Genomic DNA, 16,642 nt, shown 5'->3' with positions numbered 1-16,642 from the left:
CTCTGGTGAAGATCTCTTACCTGTCGAAAAGGCAAAACATACAGCAAAGCCATACCACCTTCTTCTTCTTCTTCTTCTTCGTCGTTTAATGGCAAGTAGCACCAACTTTAAGGTGCATTATCGCCACCTTCTGTGTTGGAGTGTGGACAAGAGTTTGTCCCCACATAAAAAGAACCTAGATTCTCTTAATCAATCCTGTTATCTTTAAATAATGAAATGATCTCTTCAAGCCATAACCGATTGTATTCTAAGGGTTCAAGTCAACAATTCCCACTTGCCTATTTTCCATCTGCAACGTTTACCCTTTCCTCAATATACTTTCGTCAAAAACAAACAACATGCTCTAAAAGCAGCATCTGAAGTCTAATCTCAGTTTAAAGCTTGATTAACACCATGTCGTCCAGCGTCCAGGTATGTGCACATGAAAGGTCGTGACCTTTGCCGTCATTCTTTCGCAGAGGCAATATCGTAGCCTACGAGGTTTATCCGAGGCGTGATCTTTGCTGGTTGAAAACTTTACCCAATACCCCGCCAGGATGAATTGAAATACATGCAGCTTTGGCAATTTTTGCCAGTCTCTTAAGAGACTTACAAGGTCGTTGTAAATGAAAGATGTCTGCTAGTGTTGTTAGTAGTGAGATTAGGGGAATCAAAGTTCCATCCCAATCGTTGGTGTCACATTCATTTCAATCTTTAATGTGGAAGTCAACGTTAAAGATATTAAGGTTATGTTTTTACAGAGTGTTCTCTACGTCATATGTGATGATTTTGCGGAGAAAAGAGAAAATCATAAAAATGATTTAGCTGGCTTTTCACAGGCAGGGTCACGTTTTTGTCACACGTGCTTTATCTCGTGCACCTCAATAGTCTGTTCATCATGTTACGCAGACACACCTACACTTCCTTCAGCTTAGTAACGCTGCCTCTCTGGTGACGTTTTGGAGAACGGCTGCTTTTTCCTCAAGAGAAGACTGTCTCAAGCTGAAGCAAGACTTCTCCCCTTAAAGAGCTCTTACGTACTCTGTTAGAAGACTGAAGCAGGTGCCGGCTCATTCTGGCCTACTAGTAACATTTACTCTGTCCACAGACCAATGAGTAATGAACAGGTCATGATAAAGAAATCCCAATCCTTGTCTGCCAACATTATCAGACCGTAGGAGGCATGAGAGGTGATGCCCTGGTACTGAAGCATGAGCCCGGATAGCTCAGTCGGTAGAGCATCAGACTTTTAATCTGAGGGTCCAGGGTTCAAGTCCCTGTTCGGGCGATGAGTGCATGTTTGTGTCCTGCCGTCTGCGATCGTCTCCCCTTGGCATTTGGGTCGGCCGCGAGGACGTATTGTATTTTGAAGAGCGGTTTCTCGGACAGAGGATGACTTGTCCTCGACTAAAATAAATGTAAGAGCTGTCCAAACTGAAAAGAACTTTCACTGACACCATTGCCCTTTGCTTTGCCGTGAAATGCACACAAGTAATGTTTTTAATAAGGCATGATTGTTAAAACTAGTTGTATTGCTTAATTAAACTGAGGCCTAGTCCTGTCTTAAACTAATCCCTGGGCGGGAAACCACCCCTGAGAGACATTTTGCTTAAGGTTTGCAGATGAAAGTAAACAAAAAATTGATTGAGACCTCAGAAAATGAATGCCAAGCACCTTCCGGCCGACGCACTCAGGCAAACCTGGAGGCACAGCCATGCCGGAGCCTGGTGGCACGCCGTGATCGTATAGTGGTTAGTACTCTGCGTTGTGGCCGCAGCAACCCCGGTTCGAATCCGGGTCACGGCAGTCCACCCAGGGATGTGGGTGGATCATCCCAACGCTGACCCTTTTGTACCTAACTGACCGACAAGTTCTTTTCAGCACACAACAAGCCCAGAGGGTTTGCAAGGATGACTCGTTGTAGTCGTGGCCGAGTGGTTAAGGCGATGGACTTGAAATCCATTGGGGTCTCCCCGCGCAGGTTCAAACCCTGCCGACTACGTGTGTCTGCTCCCTGGCTTCAGAGCTTCGCTTGTTGGTCGTTCCAGCTCACGAAGTGCTGTATTTCTGCTGCTCAAGTTGTTACCATTGGATTTGCGGATGGAAAACTAAGCAGCCTGTCGTAGTTTCTCCTGTGTGTGTTCAACAAGCAGCCCTGTTGTCAAGTGATGCAGCTTCCGTTGTCATATTGTCCATAAACAGCTCGCACAACATGAAACCAAAAAAGAGCTGGAACAGGTTTTTGTTTAGAAAGGATGTGCATTGTGGCTAATCGAGTTGATCCTAACCTGAGCCATGTTCTAAGATGTTAAGGATTAAGGCCCCACCCTTTTGTTTTCACAATTACCATAATTCCCTGCCCCGGCTTGTTGTCCTTAATTCATTTAAAAATGTTTTGCACTCATGCTTTTCCTAATAGACAGCGAATAATGAGTAAACCTCTGGTGAAGATCTCTTACCTGTCGAAAAGGCAAAACATACAGCAAAGCCATACCACCTTCTTCTTCTTCTTCTTCGTCGTTTAATGGCAAGTAGCACCAACTTTAAGGTGCATTATCGCCACCTTCTGTGTTGGAGTGTGGACAAGAGTTTGTCCCCACATAAAAAGAACCTAGATTCTCTTAATCAATCCTGTTATCTTTAAATAATGAAATGATCTCTTCAAGCCGTAACCGATTGTATTCTAAGGGTTCAAGTCAACAATTCCCACTTGCTTATTTTCCATCTGCAACGTTTACCCTTTCCTCAATATACTTTCGTCAAAAACAAACAACATGCTCTAAAAGCAGCATCTGAAGTCTAATCTCAGTTTAAAGCTTGATTACCACCATGTCGTCCAGCGTCCAGGTATGTGCACATGAAAGGTCGTGACCTTTGCCGTCATTCTTTCGCAGAGGCAATATCGTAGCCTATGAGGTTTATCCGAGGCGTGATCTTTGCTGGTTGAAAACTTTACCCAATACCCCGCCAAGATGACTTGAAATACAGTCAGCTTTGGCAATTTTGCCAGTCTCTTAAGAGACTTACAAGGTCGTTGTAAATGAAAGATGTCTGCTAGTGTTGTTAGTAGTGAGATTAGGGGAATCAAAGTTCCATCCCAATCGTTGGTGTCACATTCATTTCAATCTTTAATGTGGAAGTCAACGTTAAAGATATTAAGGTTATGTTTTTACAGAGTGTTCTCTACGTCATATGTGATGATTTTGCGGAGAAAAGAGAAAATCATAAAAATGATTTAGCTGGCTTTTCACAGGCAGGGTCACCTTTTTGTCACACGTGCTTTATCTCGTGCACCTCAATAGTCAGTTCATCATGTTACGCAGACACACCTACACTTCCTTCAGCTTAGTAACGCTGCCTCTCTGGTGACGTTTTGGAGAACGGCTGCTTTTTCCTCAAGAGAAGACTGTCTCAAGCTGAAGCAAGACTTCTCCCCTTAAAGAGCTCTTACGTACTCTGTTAGAAGACTGAAGCAGGTGCCGGCTCATTCTGGCCTTCTAGTAACATTTACTCTGTCCACAGACCAATGAGTAATGAACAGGTCATGATAAAGAAATCCCAATCCTTGTCTGCCAACATTATCAGACCGTAGGAGGCATGAGAGGTGATGCCCTGGTACTGAAGCATGAGCCCGGATAGCCCAGTCGGTAGAGCATCAGACTTTTAATCTGAGGGTCCAGGGTTCAAGTCCCTGTTCGGGCGATGAGTGCATGTTTGTGTCCTGCCGTCTGCGATCGTCTCCCCTTGGCGTTTGGGTCGGCCTCGAGAACGTATTGTATTTTGAAGGGCGGTTTCTCGGACAGAGGATGACTTGTCCTCGACTAAAATAAATGTAAGAGCTGTCCAAACTGAAAAGAACTTTCACTGACACCATTGCCCTTTGCTTTGCCGTGAAATGCACACAAGTAATGTTTTTAATAAGGCATGATTGTTAAAACTAGTTGTATTGCTTAATTAAACTGAGGCCTAGTCCTGTCTTAAACTAATCCCTGTGCGGGAAACCACCCCTGAGAGACATTTTGCTTAAGGTTTGCAGATGAAAGTAAACAAAAAATTGATTGAGACCTCAGAAAATGAATGCCAAGCACCTTCCGGCCGACGCACTCAGGCAAACCTGGAGGCACAGCCATGCCGGAGCCTGGTGGCACGCCGTGATCGTATAGTGGTTAGTACTCTGCGTTGTGGCCGCAGCAACCCCGGTTCGATTCCGGGTCACGGCAGTCCACCCAGGGATGTGGGTGGATCATCCCAACGCTGACCCTTTTGTACCTAACTGACCGACAAGTTCTTTTCAGCACACAACAAGCCCAGAGGGTTTGCAAGGATGACTCGTTGTAGTCGTGGCCGAGTGGTTAAGGCGATGGACTTGAAATCCATTGGGGTCTCCCCGCGCAGGTTCAAACCCTGCCGACTATGTGTGTCTGCTCCCTGGCTTCAGAGCTTCGCTTGTTGGTCGTTCCAGCTCACGAAGTGCTGTATTTCTGCTGCTCAAGTTGTTACCATTGGATTTGCGGATGGAAAACTAAGCAGCCTGTCGTAGTTTCTCCTGTGTGTGTTCAACAAGCAGCCCTGTTGTCAAGTGATGCAGCTTCCGTTGTCATATTGTCCATAAACAGCTCGCACAACATGAAACCAAAAAAGAGCTGGAACAGGTTTTTGTTTAGAAAGGATGTGCATTGTGGCTAATTGAGTTGATCCTAACCTGAGCCATGTTCTAAGATGTTAAGGATTAAGGCCCCACCCTTTTGTTTTCACAATTACCATAATTCCCTGCCCCGGCTTGTTGTCCTTAATTCATTTAAAAATGTTTTGCACTCATGCTTTTCCTAATAGACAGCGAATAATGAGTAAACCTCTGGTGAAGATCTCTTACCTGTCGAAAAGGCAAAACATACAGCAAAGCCATACCACCTTCTTCTTCTTCTTCTTCTTCGTCGTTTAATGGCAAGTAGCACCAACTTTAAGGTGCATTATCGCCACCTTCTGTGTTGGAGTGTGGACAAGAGTTTGTCCCCACATAAAAAGAACCTAGATTCTCTTAATCAATCCTGTTATCTTTAAATAATGAAATGATCTCTTCAAGCCGTAACCGATTGTATTCTAAGGGTTCAAGTCAACAATTCCCACTTGCCTATTTTCCATCTGCAACGTTTACCCTTTCCTCAATATACTTTCGTCAAAAACAAACAACATGCTCTAAAAGCAGCATCTGAAGTCTAATCTCAGTTTAAAGCTTGATTACCACCATGTCGTCCAGCGTCCAGGTATGTGCACATGAAAGGTCGTGACCTTTGCAGTCATTCTTTCGCAGAGGCAATATCGTAGCCTATGAGGTTTATCCGAGGCGTGATCTTTGCTGGTTGAAAACTTTATCCAATACCCCGCCAGGATGACTTGAAATACAGTCAGCTTTGGCAATTTTTGCCAGTCTCTTAAGAGACTTACAAGGTCGTTGTAAATGAAAGATGTCTGCTAGTGTTGTTAGTAGTGCGATTAGGGGAATCAAAGTTCCATCCCAATCGTTGGTGTCACATTCATTTCAATCTTTAATGTGGAAGTCAACGTTAAAGATATTAAGGTTATGTTTTTACAGAGTGTTCTCTACGTCATATGTGATGATTTTGCGGAGAAAAGAGAAAATCATAAAAATGATTTAGCTGGCTTTTCACAGGCAGGGTCACGTTTTTGTCACACGTGCTTTATCTCGTGCACCTCAATAGTCAGTTCATCATGTTACGCAGACACACCTACACTTCCTTCAGCTTAGTAACGCTGCCTCTCTGGTGACGTTTTGGAGAACGGCTGCTTTTTCCTCAAGAGAAGACTGTCTCAAGCTGAAGCAAGACTTCTCCCCTTAAAGAGCTCTTACGTACTCTGTTAGAAGACTGAAGCAGGTGCCGGCTCATTCTGGCCTTCTAGTAACATTTACTCTGTCCACAGACCAATGAGTAATGAACAGGTCATGATAAAGAAATCCCAATCCTTGTCTGCCAACATTATCAGACCGTAGGAGGCATGAGAGGTGATGCCCTGGTACTGAAGCATGAGCCCGGATAGCTCAGTCGGTAGAGCATCAGACTTTTAATCTGAGGGTCCAGGGTTCAAGTCCCTGTTCGGGCGATGAGTGCATGTTTGTGTCCTGCCGTCTGCGATCGTCTCCCCTTGGTGTTTGGGTCGGCCTTGAGGACGTATTGGATTTTGAAGGGCGGTTTCTCGGACAGAGGATGACTTGTCCTCGACTAAAATAAATGTAAGAGCTGTCCAAACTGAAAAGAACTTTCACTGACACCATTGCCCTTTGCTTTGCCATGAAATGCACACAAGTAATGTTTTTAATAAGGCATGATTGTTAAAACTAGTTGTATTGCTTAATTAAACTGAGGCCTAGTCCTGTCTTAAACTAATCCCTGTGCGGGAAACCACCCCTGAGAGACATTTTGCTTAAGGTTTGCAGATGAAAGTAAACAAAAAATTGATTGAGACCTCAGAAAATGAATGCCAAGCACCTTCCGGCCGACGCACTCAGTCAAACCTGGAGGCACAGCCATGCCGGAGCCTGGGGGCACGCCGTGATCGTATAGTGGTTAGTACTCTGCGTTGTGGCCGCAGCAACCCCGGTTCGAATCCGGGTCACGGCAGTCCACCCAGGGATGTGGGTGGATCATCCCAACGCTGACCCTTTTGTACCTAACTGACCGACAAGTTCTTTTCAGCACACAACAAGCCCAGAGGGTTTGCAAGGATGACTCGTTGTAGTCGTGGCCGAGTGGTTAAGGCGATGGACTTGAAATCCATTGGGGTCTCCCCGCGCAGGTTCAAACCCTGCCGACTACGTGTGTCTGCTCCCTGGCTTCAGAGCTTTGCTTGTTGGTCGTTCCAGCTCACGAAGTGCTGTATTTCTGCTGCTCAAGTTGTTACCATTGGATTTGCGGATGGAAAACTAAGCAGCCTGTCGTAGTTTCTCCTGTGTGTGTTCAACAAGCAGCCCTGTTGTCAAGTGATGCAGCTTCCGTTGTCATATTGTCCATAAACAGCTCGCACAACATGAAACCTAAAAAGAGCTGGAACAGGTTTTTGTTTAGAAAGGATGTGCATTGTGGCTAATCGAGTTGATCCTAACCTGAGCCATGTTCTAAGATGTTAAGGATTAAGGCCCCACCCTCTTGTTTTCACAATTACCATAATTCCCTGCCCCGGCTTGTTGTCCTTAATTCATTTAAAAATGTTTTGCACTCATGCTTTTCCTAATAGACAGCGAATAATGAGTAAACCTCTGGTGAAGATCTCTTACCTGTCGAAAAGGCAAAACATACAGCAAAGCCATACCACCTTCTTCTTCTTCTTCTTCGTCGTTTAATGGCAAGTAGCACCAACTTTAAGGTGCATTATCGCCACCTTCTGTGTTGGAGTGTGGACAAGAGTTTGTCCCCACATAAAAAGAACCTAGATTCTCTTAATCAATCCTGTTATCTTTAAATAATGAAATGATCTCTTCAAGCCGTAACCGATTGTATTCTAAGGGTTCAAGTCAACAATTCCCACTTGCCTATTTTCCATCTGCAACGTTTACCCTTTCCTCAATATACTTTCGTCAAAAACAAACAACATGCTCTTAAAGCAGCATCTGAAGTCTAATCTCAGTTTAAAGCTTGATTACCACCATGTCGTCCAGCGTCCAGGTATGTGCACATGAAAGGTCGTGACCTTTGCCGTCATTCTTTCGCAGAGGCAATATCGTAGCCTATGAGGTTTATCCGAGGCGTGATCTTTGCTGGTTGAAAACTTTACCCAATACCCCGCCAGGATGACTTGAAATACAGTCAGCTTTGGCAATTTTTGCCAGTCTCTTAAGAGACTTACAAGGTCGTTGTAAATGAAAGATGTCTGCTAGTGTTGTTAGTAGTGAGATTAGGGGAATCAAAGTTCCATCCCAATCGTTGGTGTCACATTCATTTCAATCTTTAATGTGGAAGTCAACGTTAAAGATATTAAGGTTATGTTTTTACAGAGTGTTCTCTACGTCATATGTGATGATTTTGCGGAGAAAAGAGAAAATCATAAAAATGATTTAGCTGGCTTTTTACAGGCAGGGTCACGTTTTTGTCACACGTGCTTTATCTCGTGCACCTCAATAGTCAGTTCATCATGTTACGCAGACACACCTACACTTCCTTCAGCTTAGTAACGCTGCCTCTCTGGTGACGTTTTGGAGAACGGCTGCTTTTTCCTCAAGAGAAGACTGTCTCAAGCTGAAGCAAGACTTCTCCCCTTAAAGAGCTCTTACGTACTCTGTTAGAAGACTGAAGCAGGTGCCGGCTCATTCTGGCCTTCTAGTAACATTTACTCTGTCCACAGACCAATGAGTAATGAACAGGTCATGATAAAGAAATCCCAATCCTTGTCTGCCAACATTATCAGACCGTAGGAGGCATGAGAGGTGATGCCCTGGTACTGAAGCATGAGCCCGGATAGCTCAGTCGGTAGAGCATCAGACTTTTAATCTGAGGGTCCAGGGTTCAAGTCCCTGTTCGGGCGATGAGTGCATGTTTGTGTCCTGCCGTCTGCGATCGTCTCCCCTTGGCGTTTGGGTCGGCCTCGAGGACGTATTGGATTTTGAAGGGCGGTTTCTCGGACAGAGGATGACTTGTCCTCGACTAAAATAAATGTAAGAGCTGTCCAAACTGAAAAGAACTTTCACTGACACCATTGCCCTTTGCTTTGCCGTGAAATGCACACAAGTAATGTTTTTAATAAGGCATGATTGTTAAAACTAGTTGTATTGCTTAATTAAACTGAGGCCTAGTCCTGTCTTAAACTAATCCCTGTGCGGGAAACCACCCCTGAGAGACATTTTGCTTAAGGTTTGCAGATGAAAGTAAACAAAAAATTGATTGAGACCTCAGAAAATGAATGCCAAGCACCTTCCGGTTGACGCACTCAGGCAAACCTGGAGGCACAGCCATGCCGGAGCCTGGTGGCACGCCGTGATCGTATAGTGGTTAGTACTCTGCGTTGTGGCCGCAGCAACCCCGGTTCAATTCCGGGTCACGGCAGTCCACCCAGGGATGTGGGTGGATCATCCCAACGCTGACCCTTTTGTACCTAACTGACCGACAAGTTCTTTTCAGCACACAACAAGCCCAGAGGGTTTGCAAGGATGACTCGTTGTAGTCGTGGCCGAGTGGTTAAGGCGATGGACTTGAAATCCATTGGGGTCTCCCCGCGCAGGTTCAAACCCTGCCGACTATGTGTGTCTGCTCCCTGGCTTCAGAGCTTCGCTTGTTGGTCGTTCCAGCTCACGAAGTGCTGTATTTCTGCTGCTCAAGTTGTTACCATTGGATTTGCGGATGGAAAACTAAGCAGCCTGTCGTAGTTTCTCCTGTGTGTGTTCAACAAGCAGCCCTGTTGTCAAGTGATGCAGCTTCCGTTGTCATATTGTCCATAAACAGCTCGCACAACATGAAACCAAAAAAGAGCTGGAACAGGTTTTTGTTTAGAAAGGATGTGCATTGTGGCTAATCGAGTTGATCCTAACCTGAGCCATGTTCTAAGATGTTAAGGATTAAGGCCCCACCCTTTTGTTTTCACAATTACCATAATTCCCTGCCCCGGCTTGTTGTCCTTAATTCATTTAAAAATGTTTTGCACTCATGCTTTTCCTAATAGACAGCGAATAATGAGTAAACCTCTGGTGAAGATCTCTTACCTGTCGAAAAGGCAAAACATACAGCAAAGCCATACCACCTTCTTCTTCTTCTTCTTCTTCGTCGTTTAATGGCAAGTAGCACCAACTTTAAGGTGCATTATCGCCACCTTCTGTGTTGGAGTGTGGACAAGAGTTTGTCCCCACATAAAAAGAACCTAGATTCTCTTAATCAATCCTGTTATCTTTAAATAATGAAATGATCTCTTCAAGCCGTAACCGATTGTATTCTAAGGGTTCAAGTCAACAATTCCCACTTGCTTATTTTCCATCTGCAACGTTTACCCTTTCCTCAATATACTTTCGTCAAAAACAAACAACATGCTCTAAAAGCAGCATCTGGGGTGTATTCCAGAAAGCAGGGTTAACTTACCATCAGATTAACCCCGAACTTTGGGTTGATCAACCCCAAACTTGCTTACTCGGGGTATGTCGGTTCCAAAACACAGTTTAAGAGTTAGGTCAATCAACTCGCTGAAAGTAACCCAGAGTTAACGCGCGCTCACGGTAACAACATAAAGGCATTGTCAATGGATCGCAGATTTCACGAGTCACCATGGAAACGTCAGAGAACTTAAAAGTTTTTAAATGAGAAATAACATTATAAACTAATATTTTCTGGCAAAATCAACGTTTTATAATCGGCTTAGAAGTGCGTGATTACAAAACAGATCAAATTAATTAATTAAATAATTAATACGAACCCATTTTACCCCATTTAAGTCCAATATTATATGTGTCTCAACGAAAATACACACAATTTTATTTAAAATAATCTAAAACAATCTAAAATAATTAATATAGTCAAAATAATCATAGATTTTATATATGATTGTAAACATATGAATTATGAATATATTTTCCCCTGTGAAAAGTAACAATGGTTTTACTACAGTAAAAAACATGGTTACAGTAAAACCATGGTAACCACAAAATAACCATGGTTTTCAAAAAAACATAGTTAAACGATGGTTAGTGTAGTAAAACCATGGTTCTGCTGATAGTAATCAATGCACAAAAAAAACATGGTTACTACAACTATACACCAATAAAACCATGGTTAATTTCATAAGAGTTGTGGCACATAAAGTGCAAATACATCATAAGGCTTATTTAAAGTTTTTTTTTTTTTTAGATATGATTGTATTGTGTAGGCATAAAATGCACTATGATAATATTCACTATATTGTACTTATTTTACTTCTGCTCCTTTGGGTGACCCTGTTTAGTTTTAGGAATTTCCTTGTATGACACTGTGTCACCATCTTTTTTAACATTTACTGATAGCTGATTAGACTGATAGATTAATGCACCCTCTTTTAATTGTAAAGCTTCCTTACAGTCCTTACAGATTTTCAATAATGTTGTGTAATGCTTTTCATTACACTACACTAAGAATGATCATTCATTTGCATTGGACGATTAGGATCTGCTGTGACAGAATTGGAGAATAGAAATGTTACATTAGTGTCAATAGTAACATGTTGTAATATATGTCCTGTATCATCTAATATATGCAAATATCTCAATTTCCCTTTGCTCAAAAATGATAGCTCAGGAAAGCAGCTACAAAAGGTCAATTTTAAAGAAATAAAGGTGATTTAGAAAAACACCAACTATAGATCAAATGTAGAGAGAGGGCTAAGGATCTGAAGTGCATGTTTAAGAAATAAATATTATACTATGAAATATATATTTATAATTTCATTTCATTGTGTACATGATTCTAACTGATATAATAGAAAATCTCTGACCACTATGCCATGTCTGTGATTCAATGGTGTTTCACCTAATGAAGTCTGTGCTTCACCTGTGTCACTATGTGGGTCAGTGTTAAATCATGCCTGTGCTTCATGGGTGTCATTCTGTGGGCCAGGTCAGATGCACATGCCTATCAGAGACTGCAGGCAGGGGTAACTTCTATCCCTCAGTAATTATTATTATGATAGGCATCATGTGTTTCTATTTGTTATATCCATTTACTGTAACATTGCCACATTGTCACTTAAGTAACATAGGTTAAGATTCATTAATGACAATGTATTTGCACACACATTTATTATAACTTTAGATTCATCTCAAATTATCTAGTAAGTGAAAGATGAGGTTATTTATGAATTGACAAAATTGATATGGAAATGTACTTTATTGTTAACATTAATTAACTGATGGAATTATGTTTCATACATCCACTGATATTTGGAGATATATTACTAATGAACATGATTAAATGTATAGTATTTAGTCCGAACACAAATATGAATAAATTTTTAATTAAATTTAATTAATAATAAAATTTATAGTAATTAGTCCAATCACCAATAACAATCCATGTTATTAAAAAAATAGTTTCTTTAAAAAAAATTCATATCACACATTTTTTAAGACAGCAATAAATATTCGCGACTGTAAATATAATAAAATAAAATAAATGCTTTAACATTGTAATATTATGCAAAATATATGCTTCCACGCCCGCTGTACGCTCGTCATAAGTGCACGCATGCGCAGACTTCCTCCGAAGCCTCGTTTTATTAACTAAAATGAACTTACCCTGCAACATAACCTGCTCCGGAGCAGGTTATCTTCAGAGAGTCAGTTGCTATGGTTACTTACATAACCCGAAAGTTACCTCCGTTTTTGGAACCGAAAGCAGAGGTTATCCGCTTACTTACTCCTAAACTTACCCGGGTAAGCCACATAACCAGCTTTCTGGAATACACCCCTGAAGTCTAATCTCAGTTTAAAGCTTGATTACCACCATGTCGTCCAGCGTCCAGGTATGTGCACATGAAAGGTCGTGACCTTTGCCGTCATTCTTTCGCAGAGGCAATATCGTAGCCTATGAGGTTTATCCGAGGCGTGATCTTTGCTGGTTGAAAACTTTACCCAATACCCCGCCAAGATGACTTGAAATACAGTCAGCTTTGGCAATTTTGCCAGTCTCTTAAGAGACTTACAAGGTCGTTGTAAATGAAAGATGTCTGCTAGTGTTGTTAGTAGTGAGATTAGGGGAATCAAAGTTCCATCCCAATCGTTGGTGTCACATTCATTTCAATCTTTAATGTGGAAGTCAACGTTAAAGATATTAAGGTTATGTTTTTACAGAGTGTTCTCTACGTCATATGTGATGATTTTGCGGAGAAAAGAGAAAATCATAAAAATGATTTAGCTGGCTTTTCACAGGCAGGGTCACCTTTTTGTCACACGTGCTTTATCTCGTGCACCTCAATAGTCAGTTCATCATGTTACGCAGACACACCTACACTTCCTTCAGCTTAGTAACGCTGCCTCTCTGGTGACGTTTTGGAGAACGGCTGCTTTTTCCTCAAGAGAAGACTGTCTCAAGCTGAAGCAAGACTTCTCCCCTTAAAGAGCTCTTACGTACTCTGTTAGAAGACTGAAGCAGGTGCCGGCTCATTCTGGCCTTCTAGTAACATTTACTCTGTCCACAGACCAATGAGTAATGAACAGGTCATGATAAAGAAATCCCAATCCTTGTCTGCCAACATTATCAGACCGTAGGAGGCATGAGAGGTGATGCCCTGGTACTGAAGCATGAGCCCGGATAGCCCAGTCGGTAGAGCATCAGACTTTTAATCTGAGGGTCCAGGGTTCAAGTCCCTGTTCGGGCGATGAGTGCATGTTTGTGTCCTGCCGTCTGCGATCCTCTCCCCTTGGCGTTTGGGTCGGCCTCGAGAACGTATTGTATTTTGAAGGGCGGTTTCTCGGACAGAGGATGACATGTCCTCGACTAAAATAAATGTAAGAGCTGTCCAAACTGAAAAGAACTTTCACTGACACCATTGCCCTTTGCTTTGCCGTGAAATGCACACAAGTAATGTTTTTAATAAGGCATGATTGTTAAAACTAGTTGTATTGCTTAATTAAACTGAGGCCTAGTCCTGTCTTAAACTAATCCCTGTGCGGGAAACCACCCCTGAGAGACATTTTGCTTAAGGTTTGCAGATGAAAGTAAACAAAAAATTGATTGAGACCTCAGAAAATGAATGCCAAGCACCTTCCGGCCGACGCACTCAGTCAAACCTGGAGGCACAGCCATGCCGGAGCCTGGGGGCACGCCGTGATCGTATAGTGGTTAGTACTCTGCGTTGTGGCCGCAGCAACCCCGGTTCGAATCCGGGTCACGGCAGTCCACCCAGGGATGTGGGTGGATCATCCCAACGCTGACCCTTTTGTACCTAACTGACCGACAAGTTCTTTTCAGCACACAACAAGCCCAGAGGGTTTGCAAGGATGACTCGTTGTAGTCGTGGCCGAGTGGTTAAGGCGATGGACTTGAAATCCATTGGGGTCTCCCCGCGCAGGTTCAAACCCTGCCGACTACGTGTGTCTGCTCCCTGGCTTCAGAGCTTTGCTTGTTGGTCGTTCCAGCTCACGAAGTGCTGTATTTCTGCTGCTCAAGTTGTTACCATTGGATTTGCGGATGGAAAACTAAGCAGCCTGTCGTAGTTTCTCCTGTGTGTGTTCAACAAGCAGCCCTGTTGTCAAGTGATGCAGCTTCCGTTGTCATATTGTCCATAAACAGCTCGCACAACATGAAACCTAAAAAGAGCTGGAACAGGTTTTTGTTTAGAAAGGATGTGCATTGTGGCTAATCGAGTTGATCCTAACCTGAGCCATGTTCTAAGATGTTAAGGATTAAGGCCCCACCCTCTTGTTTTCACAATTACCATAATTCCCTGCCCCGGCTTGTTGTCCTTAATTCATTTAAAAATGTTTTGCACTCATGCTTTTCCTAATAGACAGCGAATAATGAGTAAACCTCTGGTGAAGATCTCTTACCTGTCGAAAAGGCAAAACATACAGCAAAGCCATACCACCTTCTTCTTCTTCTTCTTCGTCGTTTAATGGCAAGTAGCACCAACTTTAAGGTGCATTATCGCCACCTTCTGTGTTGGAGTGTGGACAAGAGTTTGTCCCCACATAAAAAGAACCTAGATTCTCTTAATCAATCCTGTTATCTTTAAATAATGAAATGATCTCTTCAAGCCGTAACCGATTGTATTCTAAGGGTTCAAGTCAACAATTCCCACTTGCCTATTTTCCATCTGCAACGTTTACCCTTTCCTCAATATACTTTCGTCAAAAACAAACAACATGCTCTTAAAGCAGCATCTGAAGTCTAATCTCAGTTTAAAGCTTGATTACCACCATGTCGTCCAGCGTCCAGGTATGTGCACATGAAAGGTCGTGACCTTTGCCGTCATTCTTTCGCAGAGGCAATATCGTAGCCTATGAGGTTTATCCGAGGCGTGATCTTTGCTGGTTGAAAACTTTACCCAATACCCCGCCAGGATGACTTGAAATACAGTCAGCTTTGGCAATTTTTGCCAGTCTCTTAAGAGACTTACAAGGTCGTTGTAAATGAAAGATGTCTGCTAGTGTTGTTAGTAGTGAGATTAGGGGAATCAAAGTTCCATCCCAATCGTTGGTGTCACATTCATTTCAATCTTTAATGTGGAAGTCAACGTTAAAGATATTAAGGTTATGTTTTTACAGAGTGTTCTCTACGTCATATGTGATGATTTTGCGGAGAAAAGAGAAAATCATAAAAATGATTTAGCTGGCTTTTTACAGGCAGGGTCACGTTTTTGTCACACGTGCTTTATCTCGTGCACCTCAATAGTCAGTTCATCATGTTACGCAGACACACCTACACTTCCTTCAGCTTAGTAACGCTGCCTCTCTGGTGACGTTTTGGAGAACGGCTGCTTTTTCCTCAAGAGAAGACTGTCTCAAGCTGAAGCAAGACTTCTCCCCTTAAAGAGCTCTTACGTACTCTGTTAGAAGACTGAAGCAGGTGCCGGCTCATTCTGGCCTTCTAGTAACATTTACTCTGTCCACAGACCAATGAGTAATGAACAGGTCATGATAAAGAAATCCCAATCCTTGTCTGCCAACATTATCAGACCGTAGGAGGCATGAGAGGTGATGCCCTGGTACTGAAGCATGAGCCCGGATAGCTCAGTCGGTAGAGCATCAGACTTTTAATCTGAGGGTCCAGGGTTCAAGTCCCTGTTCGGGCGATGAGTGCATGTTTGTGTCCTGCCGTCTGCGATCGTCTCCCCTTGGCGTTTGGGTCGGCCTCGAGGACGTATTGGATTTTGAAGGGCGGTTTCTCGGACAGAGGATGACTTGTCCTCGACTAAAATAAATGTAAGAGCTGTCCAAACTGAAAAGAACTTTCACTGACACCATTGCCCTTTGCTTTGCCGTGAAATGCACACAAGTAATGTTTTTAATAAGGCATGATTGTTAAAACTAGTTGTATTGCTTAATTAAACTGAGGCCTAGTCCTGTCTTAAACTAATCCCTGTGCGGGAAACCACCCCTGAGAGACATTTTGCTTAAGGTTTGCAGATGAAAGTAAACAAAAAATTGATTGAGACCTCAGAAAATGAATGCCAAGCACCTTCCGGTTGACGCACTCAGGCAAACCTGGAGGCACAGCCATGCCGGAGCCTGGTGGCACGCCGTGATCGTATAGTGGTTAGTACTCTGCGTTGTGGCCGCAGCAACCCCGGTTCGATTCCGGGTCACGGCAGTCCACCCAGGGATGTGGGTGGATCATCCCAACGCTGACCCTTTTGTACCTAACTGACCGACAAGTTCTTTTCAGCACACAACAAGCCCAGAGGGTTTGCAAGGATGACTCGTTGTAGTCGTGGCCGAGTGGTTAAGGCGATGGACTTGAAATCCATTGGGGTCTCCCCGCGCAGGTTCAAACCCTGCCGACTACGTGTGTCTGCTCCCTGGCTTCAGAGCTTCGCTTGTTGGTCGTTCCAGCTCACGAAGTGCTGTATTTCTGCTGCTCAAGTTGTTACCATTGGATTTGCGGATGGAAAACTAAGCAGCCTGTCGTAGTTTCTCCTGTGTGTGTTCAACAAGCAGCCCTGTTGTCAAGTGATGCAGCTTCCGTTGTCATATTGTCCATAA

The 16,642-nt window shown here is 43.1% G+C and overlaps 24 non-coding genes across 24 annotated transcripts; all 24 read left to right on the top strand.

Moving 5' to 3' along the window:
• Positions 1 to 446: 446 nt before the first annotated feature.
• Positions 447 to 587, top strand: LOC135719562 (U4 spliceosomal RNA). The gene has a single exon (XR_010521194.1). It is a non-coding gene; the product is annotated as a U4 spliceosomal RNA (small nuclear RNA).
• A 607-nt stretch (positions 588 to 1,194) lies between these two features.
• Positions 1,195 to 1,267, top strand: trnak-uuu (transfer RNA lysine (anticodon UUU)). Its single transcript has one exon. It is a non-coding gene; the product is annotated as a tRNA-Lys (tRNA).
• A 446-nt stretch (positions 1,268 to 1,713) lies between these two features.
• trnah-gug (transfer RNA histidin (anticodon GUG)) lies at positions 1,714 to 1,785 on the top strand. The gene has a single exon. It is a non-coding gene; the product is annotated as a tRNA-His (tRNA).
• A 114-nt stretch (positions 1,786 to 1,899) lies between these two features.
• Positions 1,900 to 1,981, top strand: trnas-uga (transfer RNA serine (anticodon UGA)). Its single transcript has one exon. It is a non-coding gene; the product is annotated as a tRNA-Ser (tRNA).
• Positions 1,982 to 2,861: 880 nt separating this feature from the next.
• Positions 2,862 to 3,001, top strand: LOC135719559 (U4 spliceosomal RNA). The gene has a single exon (XR_010521192.1). It is a non-coding gene; the product is annotated as a U4 spliceosomal RNA (small nuclear RNA).
• A 607-nt stretch (positions 3,002 to 3,608) lies between these two features.
• On the top strand, positions 3,609 to 3,681 carry trnak-uuu (transfer RNA lysine (anticodon UUU)). Its single transcript has one exon. It is a non-coding gene; the product is annotated as a tRNA-Lys (tRNA).
• Positions 3,682 to 4,127: 446 nt separating this feature from the next.
• trnah-gug (transfer RNA histidin (anticodon GUG)) lies at positions 4,128 to 4,199 on the top strand. Its single transcript has one exon. It is a non-coding gene; the product is annotated as a tRNA-His (tRNA).
• A 114-nt stretch (positions 4,200 to 4,313) lies between these two features.
• On the top strand, positions 4,314 to 4,395 carry trnas-uga (transfer RNA serine (anticodon UGA)). The gene has a single exon. It is a non-coding gene; the product is annotated as a tRNA-Ser (tRNA).
• Positions 4,396 to 5,278: 883 nt separating this feature from the next.
• LOC135719531 (U4 spliceosomal RNA) lies at positions 5,279 to 5,419 on the top strand. The gene has a single exon (XR_010521165.1). It is a non-coding gene; the product is annotated as a U4 spliceosomal RNA (small nuclear RNA).
• Positions 5,420 to 6,026: 607 nt separating this feature from the next.
• Positions 6,027 to 6,099, top strand: trnak-uuu (transfer RNA lysine (anticodon UUU)). The gene has a single exon. It is a non-coding gene; the product is annotated as a tRNA-Lys (tRNA).
• Positions 6,100 to 6,545: 446 nt separating this feature from the next.
• trnah-gug (transfer RNA histidin (anticodon GUG)) lies at positions 6,546 to 6,617 on the top strand. Its single transcript has one exon. It is a non-coding gene; the product is annotated as a tRNA-His (tRNA).
• Positions 6,618 to 6,731: 114 nt separating this feature from the next.
• Positions 6,732 to 6,813, top strand: trnas-uga (transfer RNA serine (anticodon UGA)). Its single transcript has one exon. It is a non-coding gene; the product is annotated as a tRNA-Ser (tRNA).
• Positions 6,814 to 7,693: 880 nt separating this feature from the next.
• LOC135719521 (U4 spliceosomal RNA) lies at positions 7,694 to 7,834 on the top strand. The gene has a single exon (XR_010521156.1). It is a non-coding gene; the product is annotated as a U4 spliceosomal RNA (small nuclear RNA).
• Positions 7,835 to 8,441: 607 nt separating this feature from the next.
• Positions 8,442 to 8,514, top strand: trnak-uuu (transfer RNA lysine (anticodon UUU)). The gene has a single exon. It is a non-coding gene; the product is annotated as a tRNA-Lys (tRNA).
• A 446-nt stretch (positions 8,515 to 8,960) lies between these two features.
• trnah-gug (transfer RNA histidin (anticodon GUG)) lies at positions 8,961 to 9,032 on the top strand. Its single transcript has one exon. It is a non-coding gene; the product is annotated as a tRNA-His (tRNA).
• Positions 9,033 to 9,146: 114 nt separating this feature from the next.
• trnas-uga (transfer RNA serine (anticodon UGA)) lies at positions 9,147 to 9,228 on the top strand. Its single transcript has one exon. It is a non-coding gene; the product is annotated as a tRNA-Ser (tRNA).
• Positions 9,229 to 12,497: 3,269 nt separating this feature from the next.
• On the top strand, positions 12,498 to 12,637 carry LOC135719558 (U4 spliceosomal RNA). Its single transcript, XR_010521191.1, has one exon. It is a non-coding gene; the product is annotated as a U4 spliceosomal RNA (small nuclear RNA).
• A 607-nt stretch (positions 12,638 to 13,244) lies between these two features.
• On the top strand, positions 13,245 to 13,317 carry trnak-uuu (transfer RNA lysine (anticodon UUU)). Its single transcript has one exon. It is a non-coding gene; the product is annotated as a tRNA-Lys (tRNA).
• A 446-nt stretch (positions 13,318 to 13,763) lies between these two features.
• On the top strand, positions 13,764 to 13,835 carry trnah-gug (transfer RNA histidin (anticodon GUG)). Its single transcript has one exon. It is a non-coding gene; the product is annotated as a tRNA-His (tRNA).
• Positions 13,836 to 13,949: 114 nt separating this feature from the next.
• trnas-uga (transfer RNA serine (anticodon UGA)) lies at positions 13,950 to 14,031 on the top strand. Its single transcript has one exon. It is a non-coding gene; the product is annotated as a tRNA-Ser (tRNA).
• Positions 14,032 to 14,911: 880 nt separating this feature from the next.
• Positions 14,912 to 15,052, top strand: LOC135719520 (U4 spliceosomal RNA). Its single transcript, XR_010521155.1, has one exon. It is a non-coding gene; the product is annotated as a U4 spliceosomal RNA (small nuclear RNA).
• A 607-nt stretch (positions 15,053 to 15,659) lies between these two features.
• On the top strand, positions 15,660 to 15,732 carry trnak-uuu (transfer RNA lysine (anticodon UUU)). The gene has a single exon. It is a non-coding gene; the product is annotated as a tRNA-Lys (tRNA).
• A 446-nt stretch (positions 15,733 to 16,178) lies between these two features.
• Positions 16,179 to 16,250, top strand: trnah-gug (transfer RNA histidin (anticodon GUG)). The gene has a single exon. It is a non-coding gene; the product is annotated as a tRNA-His (tRNA).
• Positions 16,251 to 16,364: 114 nt separating this feature from the next.
• On the top strand, positions 16,365 to 16,446 carry trnas-uga (transfer RNA serine (anticodon UGA)). The gene has a single exon. It is a non-coding gene; the product is annotated as a tRNA-Ser (tRNA).
• The last annotated feature ends 196 nt before the right edge of the window (positions 16,447 to 16,642 follow it).

Source organism: Paramisgurnus dabryanus, chromosome 14 (genome assembly GCF_030506205.2).
Source record: "Paramisgurnus dabryanus chromosome 14, PD_genome_1.1, whole genome shotgun sequence".
Lineage (NCBI taxonomy): Eukaryota > Metazoa > Chordata > Actinopteri > Cypriniformes > Cobitidae > Paramisgurnus > Paramisgurnus dabryanus.
This window is presented reverse-complemented; position numbering and strand designations above follow the sequence as displayed.